This window comes from Echinops telfairi, unplaced genomic scaffold, assembly GCF_000313985.2.
Source record: "Echinops telfairi isolate 266 unplaced genomic scaffold, ASM31398v2 ScPeMD7_655;HRSCAF=1070, whole genome shotgun sequence".
NCBI lineage: Eukaryota > Metazoa > Chordata > Mammalia > Afrosoricida > Tenrecidae > Echinops > Echinops telfairi.
In genome coordinates, this window is record NW_022104553.1 from 15,850,352 (window position 1) to 15,862,339 (window position 11,988).

Consider the following 11,988-nt stretch of genomic DNA (forward strand, 5'->3'; position numbering starts at 1 on the left):
CTCTGGTTGGGGTTAGATGAACGGGCTGGTGGGTTGTTCTCTGGTTGGGGTTAGATTTTACTTCTAATCGGTGTGGAATCATCAACCTTGGAGTGATCGAGGTATCAGTACATCAGCATTAAGTGACTTCAGACTTGGGGCAAAAAACTCCATTTGGAATGAAAAATTTTCCGTTTTTCACCTTTCCTAAAGGACCCTTTCTGCCTCTTTGGTCAAAGTTTTACAGCTTGAAAAACAGAAAGCACCGAGGTCAAGGCTCCTGACCTGGATGAAAAATTGCCCGATGTCTGTTAAGAATGTTTGTACAGCTGGGCCCCGAGCGGCCACCTTGGTCCGAGGGAGGAGAGGGGTCAGAACCGACAGTTGCAGTCTGCAAATAACGGTGGGGCTCGGATGGGTAAATAATTCAATCTCAGTTCACATCCTGACGGACAAAATCCCCCTCGCCAGGCTTGTCCACTAATGGCCTTTTGTAAATTTGTAACTAAGGTGGAGGTTGCGTTTGTTAGGATAAGAAGGTGGGCTGATTGTAGCAGGGAAAAAAAATAGCCTCTGACCAAATGCTTCACCAAACACCCGGCGGCGGAGGTAGCAACCCCAGAATGCACCAGATGGGAACGTGCACGTGCTATGATACTGTTTCAGCGTGGTCACCTTGGCAGGCCCTTTGTAACGTTTGCCATGCCCCCCCACCCACCCAACCCGACCACTGCCCACATCCTTTTTTGACTTCACCTTTAAAAAAAACCCTGCCCTGCCTCTCTGCAATCCGGAGCCCCTGTCACCTGGCAGGGATGCCGGTCACGCTGTCCACCCCAAAATGCTTGCTCCTGTCCCCTCAAGAGCAAGCTCATCGAAGCAGAGCCTCTGCTGCGTGTCCCCGCGGAGCCACGCTCGTCCTCCCACACGAGGAACCGCCACAGCGGGAAGGGACCAGGGAGGCCTTTCCCCTGGACGCTTCAGACGTCCTCTGGACACCGGGTGCTTGAACCTCTGGCCCCGGAACTGTGAGTGCACTGATTTCCGTTGTGTTAAGCCCCCCGACAGAGCGCAACTTGGTCTCAGCAACTCTGGGAGACACTTGTCCACCCAGCCCCCGGCACAGCACCGAAGCACGTCGCAGTCCACGGGGGCTGGAGGAGCACCGGCATTCTGGACGTGCTTCAAGGCAACACTTGGCACGAGTCCGTCGGGTCATGGCTGGAATCTTCAAAGCTCAGCCAAGGGCCAACGATGGGTGGGTCTCTCTTCTCCTGGAAAGGACAAGAGGAGAGTCAGGAACAGGAAGAGGAAATGGCATGTGTGATTCATGGCCTTCATTCAGGACCACCTTTGCCACCAGACCGGGAGGTCTGGCCGCTGCCTGGCTGTCACGCCTGGACTCATTTGTCGGCGAGTCTGGGGAACAGGCCCGCTCACGAGAGGAAAGGGAGGGGTATTTGATGCTGAACTTCAAACACTCGGAGGAGCCAGACTTTCTGGGGTGGTTGAGCTTGGACGAACCCTAACACAACTCGCCCGAGGTTATCTTTGAACCCCAAACCCAAACGGCCCCCTCACGTCTTCTTTAACCCAAACAATATCACCAACGTCGCCAACCGGATTCAGACTTCAGACCCAGTACACCATAGAACCTCAGGCTTACTGGTCGACTGCTCTCTTTTCAGGGGGGGAAATATATCTATAAACTCAGCATGCCCCCTGACATTTACAAATGTTTATAATCCAGGATACAGTATAAGATATCTGCTTCTGCATTCCCCAGCACCATTTGCACCCCTCACTGGGGATGTGAGCGCTCACTTTGGGAAAGACTGCTACATGAGGTGTCTGACGTTGTCATTTTTTATGAGAGCAGACAGCCTTCTCCTCCTCCCAAAGGGCTGCCGGTGTGATTGAACTCCCGACGTGAAGGTTAGAATGCTAACAGGTAAGAAATGTCTGCTTTGAGCATGACACTCTCTCAAGCACTGTCTCAGCACCAAACTCACCGCCATGGAATTGGTTCTGATTCGCAGTGACTCTTGGGAGAGAGATGAGCCTTTCGGGTCCCGTAAAGAGTTAGAGGCTCCGAAACCCACAGCTTCAGTTCGACCCTGACCTATTGGGCTGCTGTGAAGAACTAGGCACACGGGGTCAAAACAAGTCCTGGTGTTGCAGGGGTTAAAAGTTGGCTGCCAGTCCCAAGGCTGGCCGAGCAGACCCTCCAGCTGACTTGCGGGAGAAAGACCAAGCTCCAGAGATTGGGAGCTTTGGAAACCCTGTGCCACAGTTCCACCTGGGTTCGATTCTGCGCTGAGCTGGAGCGGCGTGCTGACAACGAGTAGAAGCAATCCCACTGACCACAGCAACTTGGAAAGGGTTCGTTCGACACGGGGTGGGGGGACTTAGTGGGCAGTGAGTTCGTGTTATCCAAGGGACACGAGCTGTCTTTGATTTGAGGGTTTTCTCACCCATAAAACCAAACGCTCACCGTCAACACGTTCCTGGCCAAAAGGAGCCAGAAGCTGCGTTTCCATCCCTTCCCAGCCGAGCTTACTAGAGCTGACTTTCAAGAGACCGAGGCTGGAGCCAGCGACTATCTTGGGACCCTTATCAGTTGATCTCGGTAAAAGGGGAAGTTCGGGCTTTCATTAATCATGCTATCATTAGCCAATGGCTGTCTTTTTTATTTCCCATACCTTCCCCACCCAGCCCCCTGCTCTTTCTCTTTGTCTCTTAAGGAGGCTGATGGCTCAATGATTAAGTGCTTGGCGGCTAGCTGAAAGGTTGCAGGTTCAAGCTTTGGTAGCATGAACGAGACAGTACTCTGTACACAGCATACACGGAGAGCCGGGTTGAGAAATAGTCCTATTTGAACTGGGCCACCGAGAGAGGAAACCACTCTATGAGAACCGGCTGGAGGATGGTGTAAATACAGAAATAATGGGAACTGTCAGGCGATTCCCTGATCGGCGGAGATTTACAGACCTTCATGTAATCAGTCACCCAGTTATCATACGACCCCCGGAAGTTTCCATTGAAAGGTCACGAGTTATTTCAAAATAGCTTGTTTTTCTAATCTGCAGGCATCTTGGAGTCTGTATGGATTTTATGGGAAAATAATTTTTTTTTTTACAAGGGGCCTTGTGGGAGCCACTCTTTCCCAGAACAGGGGCTGCAAAGGAAGGGCTTGGGGCCTTCCGGAATACTGGAGTCACAGTCCCGAGCCCCAGGCCTATCTCCGACAGATAGGGTTTTACAGGAGTTTAGCTGCAGGTAAGAAAGAGGCGGTGATAAGGTTGAGCAGGGATTGGGCTCGCCTTGGGCAAGTGGATTGTTGCAGATGCCACCAGGCTCAAAGGTGCCAGGTTACCATTTCATCTCCCTGTGGACCCGTTGGAAATGTGTTGTCCTTTTTAATATTTCCCTGCTTTTTGGTTTGTTTGTGTTTTGGATGGAGGTCTTTCTGGTTTCCTTTGTTGTTTTTGTTGTTGCTAGTTCTTAAACAACAACAACAACACTAGTCTATGTATGAAGCCCACGATCTGCAAATCTAGAGAGACAGGAACTGGTGGAAGGCTCAGTGAGGGCTCCTTCAAGGGTGGGGTGGGGGTGGGGTGGGGGGATGGGGGTAGGGGTGGTGGTGGTGCGGGGGTGGGCAATGGGGAGGTAATAGGGCTGCAGACCAGAAGGAGGAGAACAGGCTACGGCTGATTGGGAGTGATTGTTCCGCTCTCCTTCAGACGATTGAGCTATTGAATTGGAACCCCGTGTGAATCCTATGCTAATGAACGTGTTTAAGCTGAAAGGACAAATTTTAGAAGCTGAAGGGAGGAAGAAGACTAGGACTCTAAAGTAAAACGGAGGCTAATCTGGAGCCGGGCTGGCCCGTGGGATGACATCCTCTGGTTCCTGTTTAGGGAGTTGCTCACCCAGCGCCCACCCCTGGGTCCATGGGAGAATCAGGGGCAGCTGGCTTCCTTAAAGATGGCAGTCTAGGGTGGGAGGGGGGTAGGAGGGACAGGGCAACCTACCAGGGGTGGGGGTTCACCAAGTTGTTTAAGTTGTAGAACACTGTGGTAGTTACATCATCTGCTGTCAATTTGAGACTACGCGCGAAGGGGTGGGGTTTAGCCTGTCAATCAGGTCGCAGCTTGATGACCTCATTTGGAGGCACTAAGGAGATAAATAGCTCACTGGAGGCGGGGGATACACACTCCCCGTGAGACAGTCTGTTAACAAGACATAGAGAGCTACGCTGAAGCCCTGGAGTTGGAGGAGCCACGTGAAGACTCTTGCCAGCCCCGAGAAGCTTCCACCGCCACCGGATCCACAAGACTTCCCACCCACTGGCCTGTGATCTTCCTGCATTGGGCGTCATTGCATGTGTTGCGTGAGTCTGAAGAGGAATTTGTAGATTGGTATCAGACATATGGGCTAAGATTGGACTGTGGACTGACCTGGCCTGGGCTGGGATGTTTTCTCAATACACAATTGCTCTTTTATATAAAACTCTCTCTTATATACATATGAGAGTGTCTGTGAGTTTTGTTTCTCTAGTCGACCCGGACTAACACGAACATCAAGGCAGTGATCTGAAATGTCGACCTCCATCTCATCCCAGTTGACAGGTTGCTGTTCTTGTTTCTGACATTGAACCGTAGCCCAGGGGTCCCTGTGGCATCAGCCTACTCTGCTCTCTAGGGTCAGGAGGAGTTGAACCAACTCAGGTGCAATAGGCTTGCTCACATTGGTCCAGAGCACGTCCTTCGAGGAGGCCTGGTGGTGCGGTGGGTGAAGCGCTGCGCTGCGAATGGGGAGGTTGGTTGTGTGATCCACAGACAGCTGCTGATAAGCTGCAAGCCTGGAAAAGGGGCAAGGAATCAGGGCCCAAATCCCGAATGCCCGGATTGCAGAGAGCTGTGGACAGCAGTGGTGGTTCAAATTAGACTGCCAGGGTCATTGCATGGAATGTGCTTCCGGTGATGCTCCTGCACTCATTGCCCAGCAGGGACCACAGCCCACAGAGCGGACGGTGATCTCAGCAACCGCACTCAGGCCCAAGTGGGAGCTCTGCTAATGTGGTGTCCCTGCAGTCCCATTGTGCATCCACCCTAAAGCTTCATCTTCTCGGATTACACAGAGATTGGGGCATCGCTCGGCTGTGCATGGCCATTGTTGATGGACGCCGGCTCGGTGACCTGGAGAGTCTCTTCTGTGTAAAGAAACGGGGATGGAAGGAAATGCAAAGAAAGCAAGAGGACCGATGCGTTCAGGGGGGCTCGGAGGGATGGGATGGATGGGGAACTGACATCATTGTGTCAAACAATGGGGGGAGCCGCTCCCAAACTGATTGGGGCAATGGCTGCACAACCCTTCTCCGTATGGCGGAACCATGAGAGGTTAGCAATTCAATTAAAAATTCAATCTCGATTTCAAAACTCAATTTCAAAAAGAAAAAAAATCAAACAAAAAAAGAAAGGTTGGTTGTTGAAACCCACCAGATGCTCCTCGGGAGGAAGACGCAGCTGTGCACTTCCATAAAGATCTACAGCCTTAGGAAGTGTATAGCATGTACGAAACGAAGGTTTGGAAACGGATTGGGGTAGCCATTGTACAATGCTACTTGACGTGATTGAAATATGGAATGGTACGAGATAGGCATTAAGTCCCGACTAATTAGAAAGGAAAGAAAAAACCTGCTGCCATCCGGGCAACGCTGGCTCGTCTTCAATCCTGCAGGGCAGCGTCAGGCTGCCCCATTGGGCTTCCCAGGCTTGAAACATCGTTTCCGGAGTGGGCAGGCTCCTCTTCCTCCAGCAGAGGGGCTGGTTGGGCTCTGCTGAACTCACGGCTCGTCTAGCAGCTTCTGGGAACCCCAGGGCCAATTCTACCCTGTCCCACAATTCACCCTTCTGCCTGGTGATGAATTTTCCTTGTGGATTAATGGTGGGTTGCCATTTCCCACCGTCAGCTCCACGGTTCAAACCACTCAGCAACCTCCAGAACCAGTTTCTTCTGAGCCCTTTCCTCCCAGCTAAGTGTCTTAACCCACAAGCAGGGTTCAGTTATCCCCACATCTACCCTGGGGGTGGTTACATGGGAGGCTGCGATCTGCATGGTTGGCAGTTCAAAACCACCAGCAGCTCCCAGGGAGAAAGATAGGGCTTTCTACTCCCGTCAACGTCTCATAAACCCACAAGGGGTCACACTGAGTCAGTGTTGACTCGATGGCAGTAAATTTGAGCTTTGGACGTGCATACGACTGCAAATCCTCTCCTTTCGGGAATTTGTTTCAGTGGATCCAGGGCCGGCTCGCCTCCTGCTTCTGCTTGATCCAGCAATGAAAGCATTCTCTTTTCATCTCATTCAGTCTTTGTTTTATAAGCTGTGCCGAGTGAGACCTTGGGTGGGTAACACCAACAGTCAAATGCAACACCTGAATTGATACAAAAGAACAATTTTTATCCTAAAACAAAGAGGAGAAGAGAAGGAACCGACACTTCCCCCCTAACCCTAACTCACAGCCACTCATAAGGACCCCACGGGACAGGGCCGACGCGCCCCCTGTGGAGTCCCGAGACTGTAGCTCTTTACAGGAGCAGACAGCCTCCTCTTTCTCCTGGGGAGCCGCTGGTGGTTTCGAACTGACACCCTTGAGAAAACTGTACAGCCCAAACACAAAGAGAATGTTGTTGAAGCATCATTTAAAAAACACACCTAGCGCCGTTCACCCATTTGTGTAGAAATCGTCAACCTGATTTGTAAGCATCCACCATCACACACACGTATGTATTTACGCTTCATGGCTTCAGGTGGGTGAAAGGCCATATGATAGCAGATATGTCAGAAGCAAGCTGACATCATTCGATCTCAGTAGAGGGGGAGGGTTCAAGCAATCACGTTAAGGGGAATCCGTGCTGGATCTATATATGGGAGAAAGACGTGGGCTCTCCACTTCCAGAAAGACTCAGAAGCCCACAGGGGCAGTTCTGCCCTGCCTCCAGGGTGCCTATGAGCCCCCATGGACTCGAGGGCAGTGAGTGAGGGAGTGGATCTATATGTTTCTCCCTTCTCTTTCCTATATAAGTGTCATTGCCACTAGCAATTGGGGAAGCAACTCCTTCCGCTGCCCCCACCCCCACCCCTCGGGACCAGAATACTCTCCTTATATGCATAGAGAATAATTGTGCATAATAAATCTTATGTTCAGATTTCATTGCATTTCAATGATCTTTAACACCGCCCACGCCTGCGGATGCTGCCTCTTGTCCTGGCTTACGAAGGGAGGTCGCCGGTGACGCATTTCCAACCGGAACATAATTTAATCTACACAGGAATCTTTGAGGCAGATACTCCCCCCCCCCCGTTGGTGGGTCTGACGTCCTTGCCTCAGACCCCCACCTCTCCTGGCCACTAGAGATAGTGGTAAAAAATGAGGTCCCTCAGATGTTACCATGGAAACCACAGTTGGCGTGAAGGGGAGGAAAGGCTGGGGACGACTTGGAGAGAGACCCCAGGGGGCCGGATGCATTTGGCTCTAATGTCCCCTTGGCTGGTGGCTTAATATCAGGACCTGCCATCACCGTTGCTGTCAGGTGCTTGAATGGGCTCGGATTCACAGGAATAGCATCGACTTTAGGAGGCCACAATGCCGTCCTGCGCCCGCCAGCCTCGCAATTGCTGTTTGAGACCCTGGGTGCCACCCCTGTGTTCTTCCACCCGCTCCATCTCCTTGCCAGGCTTCCTCTCTAGCAATCATCTTCGCCAACGCCATCATTGCCATGCGTCGATTTCCCTTCGTCCTTATTCCGTGCCCCGCGTTCCCATGCGTACGCAATGATGGAGAAGACCTCGGGGGGATGAACCAGGGGGTGCGTAGCCCTGCTGTGGTGCAGGGTGTATTGGAAAGTGGATCATTGCAGATGCGGTTAGGGGAACATTTAGCACCCTCTCGTTCCATCTCCCTTAGGATCCATTTAAAACGTGTTCCCGTTTTCGATGGAGGTTTTAATCAGATTCACTTTGCTAGCCTTCTTGTCCCTGTTCCCCCCACCCCTGCGCCCCGCTCCTCATGGTTTTCAGTATAGGAAATCCAGGATAGTTAAAACTACAGAGACAGTAACTGGATCACTGCTTCCTTGGGGGCATGTCAAGGGAAGTAGGGGGGATGGAGACCTAATAACGATGGTTTACGAGAGTGAAGAAAATGTTCTACATCTGAACCTGGTGATGATGGTGCAAACTCGTCTCCACGTGACTGAACCGTTGAAGTGCATGCTATGTGAATTATATGCCAATAAAACGGGTAGGGGAGGGGCGGGGAGACGCTATGCGATTACATGGAAGAAAAAAAAGAGAGAGAGATCTTGACCAAATAAGGGAACATTAGCAATTGACAAATTTGTGTAGTGGGTATAATAGTGTCTTCGTTATCATTTTCTTACGTATAGACATACTTAATAAACCTTATCATTTAAAATTAAAGTATTAAAAGAAGAAGAAGGAGGAGGAGGAGGAGGAGAAAACAGCATGGTTTGGGCCCGTACACCCGTGTGGTGTGTGTTAGCTCGGCGCCTAAGAGGCAGTTCTGACTCAGCTGCCCAGGAGTGGAACCGCGCCCGGTCCGGCCATTCCCCCAGCCCATTGCCGCAGCCACTGGTCGGTCCAGCTCCTCGGGAGTCCCCCTCTCCTGCAACGTCCTTCTCGGGACCAGTCTCTCTCCACAGGAGGACTTTCACAAGTGGCTTTATGCCTCTGCCTCCAAGGGTTACCTGCAGGATGCATACCGGCCAGCCCCCACTGTATTTCTATACGTAGTTGTCACAGTGATAGTTTTAGTTGTAGTTATAATTGTAGTTGACATTCGTTATAGTTATGGTTGTTATCGTTATAGCTGTAGTTATAGTTGTTATAGTTATAGCTGTAATTATAGTTATAGTTGGTTATAGCTATAATTGTAGTTGTCATTGGTTATAGTTATAGCTGTAGTTATAGTTAGTTATAGTTATAGTTGTAGTTTGTAGTGATAGTTATAGTTATAGTTGGTTATAATTATAGTTAGTTATAGTTATAGTTGGTTATAGTTGTAGTTGTAGTGATAGTTAGTTATAGTTATAATTGACTATAGTTGTTATAGTTGTAGTTGTAATTAGTTATAGTTGCATTATAGTTATAGTTAGTTCTAGTTCTAGTTAGTTTTAGTTAGTTAGCTATAGTTATAATTATAGTTATAGTTAGTTACAGTCGTAGTTATATAACTTTTCTTTTTTAAATATATATATAAAACTGTTCTGATCAGGCCAATGACAGATGAATTCTGACAGAACAGGGGGACTTGTGGAACCTCAGATTCCTACAGAAAAACGAAAAGCTGGACTGGACACAGTGGGAGCTGAAGGACTCCCCAAGATCGCTGTTCTGAAACGCAAAACCAAGCTCACTGCCATCGCGTGGTGTGATCTCATGGTGACTCTGTAGGATGGGTAGAACTGCCCCTGTGTGTTTCTGGGACGCTCGCTCTCTATGCGAGTTGCTGTCGGGACCCATATGTCCTACGACCCTATGTCCTACGACCCTATGTCCTATGTCCTACGACCCTATGTCCTACGGCCCTATGTCCTACGGAGCAAATGCTGCCCAGTCTTGCGCCGTCCTCACAGTTGGTCTTGCCCTGAGCCCATTCTTGCAGCCACTGTGTCCATCTCCTTGAGGGTCTTCCTCCTTTTTACTGCCCCTCTACTTGACCAAACATGATGTCCTTCTCCAAGGACTGGTCTCGTCTGACAGTATGTCCAAAGCATGTAAGACTGGCCTCTCCTTACAAGAGGTCCCACGTATTTACGTATGCCACCATTACTTCTCAGGAGCGCTCTAGCCGTCCGCCTTTCAGGACAGGTTGGCTTGTCCTTCGAGCAGTCCATGGTAATGGAAGTAGGAAGCCTCGTCTTTTTCCTGCAGAGCTATTGATGGTTTCAAAACGCTGACCTTGGCAGCAGCAGCCCAACTCGTGACCACTCTGCCACCAGGACAGCTCCTCAAGTTGCAGGTCACCTGGTAGCCAAATAACAGATTGGCTAAAATAATGGCATTGCCTGTCATATGACCGTGCTTCCTTAAAAAATCCCACACAGATGAGGCCCAAAGTCAACAGTGATTTTAAAACAGAGATGAGAAGGTGCAGAGGGTGGGCCGGGGGAAGCGGAATTAATGGGGAAATGGAGCCAGCAGCACAGAGCTAATGTGGGCGTCCCCACACACTTCTGGATGGGTGCGCCGCCGCCCACTGAACAACTGTGTGGAAATCACTGTACTGAATCTGTCCTGTAAACACCCTCACCCCAAACACAACCAAACAGCACCAAACACACGAGAGGGTGACCTTGGAGAGTCTCCCGTCCCTGGACTCCCAGTGGTCTTCAAAGTCTTCTCCTTTGGTTACCACTTTTCGTTCTCTTTGTTTTTCCTTAGAATAATGGTGGAGGGCCTACTGTGTGCCAAGCAATGGGCTTTGGGTCCCCTCACCACCTGACTGTAGATATGAGAATGTGGGTGTCTCTGAAGCTCCTTGTCCCTCTGCCCTACTCCTCCTTGTCCCCATGTTAGCTACCGTTTCCACGGCAACTGCCTGATGTCGCCTCTGTGGCTTCAGGGGCTGGTGTCTTCTGTGGGGGGTGGGGGCACCCTGCAGAGGCATTGAGGACAGCCTGCCTCGCTGAGAATGAGGAAGCCTTCAGGGCTCAATCTCTCCATCAGGAATTCATGGCCAGGCGCAGGAACGCTGAAATGCGTCATCCAAGCCTCTTTGCAGAGGGAGGCGTGATTATGTGTCTGCCGGAGCCGCCAAGGACCCAGACAGATTCACAAATCAACCGTAATCTGTTTAACTTGTCACCAGCCATTTAGTTAGGGCTGTGCATGTGTGAGGGCAGGGAATCAGATAGACAGACCTGTGTTCGTTCACAGAGTCACCTCCTGTTTCACACGTGGTCCTTGGGGTGCCAGGAGCCCTGGTGGCACAGCAGTCAGGCTCTTGGCTGCTAACCAAGACCCTGGCAGTACCAGGATGCCCAGAGGCTCTGAGGGGAAAGACCTAGCATTCTGCTCTGGTCAGCATGGCCATTGTTACATCCTTCAACTTGGCCGCAAAGCGGAGCCATTCTCCAGAACAGACGAGAACTGTCCTATAGGGTCTCTTAGACGGTTTTTCTGGAAGCAGATCACACCATCTTTTCTGCTAAGGCTGGTGCGCTTGAGCCACCTGTCTTTATTGCACGTCAGTAGACACGCACTTACTGGCTGTACCACCAAGGTAGGGAAGCCTGTGGGGCAGTTCTACTCTGTCACACCAGGCTGCTGTGAGCCAACTTCTGCCTGATGGCACCCAACTAGAGAGAGAGCATTCTAGATCTGGAGAACAAGACAAGGAGAACCGAAAAAAGAATGCAGTTTCTTTCATTTGGTGGATCATCTAGCAGGAGATAGACTAATTCTTTCATTCAAAAAAAAAAATAGTAGTGATAGTAAATGCAGAACAAAGCTGAAATTAATCTTTAAAAAAATGCTAGGCTTACTGGTCAGAGGGAGGCTGCTGCACCCCTGAGTCTTAGGCAGCTTTCAGGCCAAGAAATGAATTCATCAGGACAGAGAAACCCCCCAGGAACAGTAGTAGTGGGAGTAGTGATATCGTAAAGGTGAGGGGATGGTAGGGGAGGGGGAAGGAGAAAGTAGGATCCATTGGATATATAGCGCTCCCCCAAGGGGATGAATAACAGAAACGTGGTTGAAGAGAGAGAATGGACAGTGTAAGATATGAAATAATAATAACAATATATAATTGATCAAGGGTTCACGAGGGTGGGAGGGTGAGAGGGGAAAACGAGGAGCTGATACCAAAGGCTCAAGTAGAAAATGCTTTGGAAATGATGATGGCAACCTGTGTACAGATACGCTCGATACAATTGAGGTAGGTGTGGAATGTTGTAAGAGCCCCCGATAAAATGATTT

General features: G+C 50.3%; 1 pseudogene; it reads right to left on the reverse strand.

Moving 5' to 3' along the window:
• Positions 1–1,163: 1,163 nt before the first annotated feature.
• Positions 1,164–11,988, reverse strand: part of LOC101660835 — a 64,521-nt pseudogene continuing 53,696 nt past the window's right edge.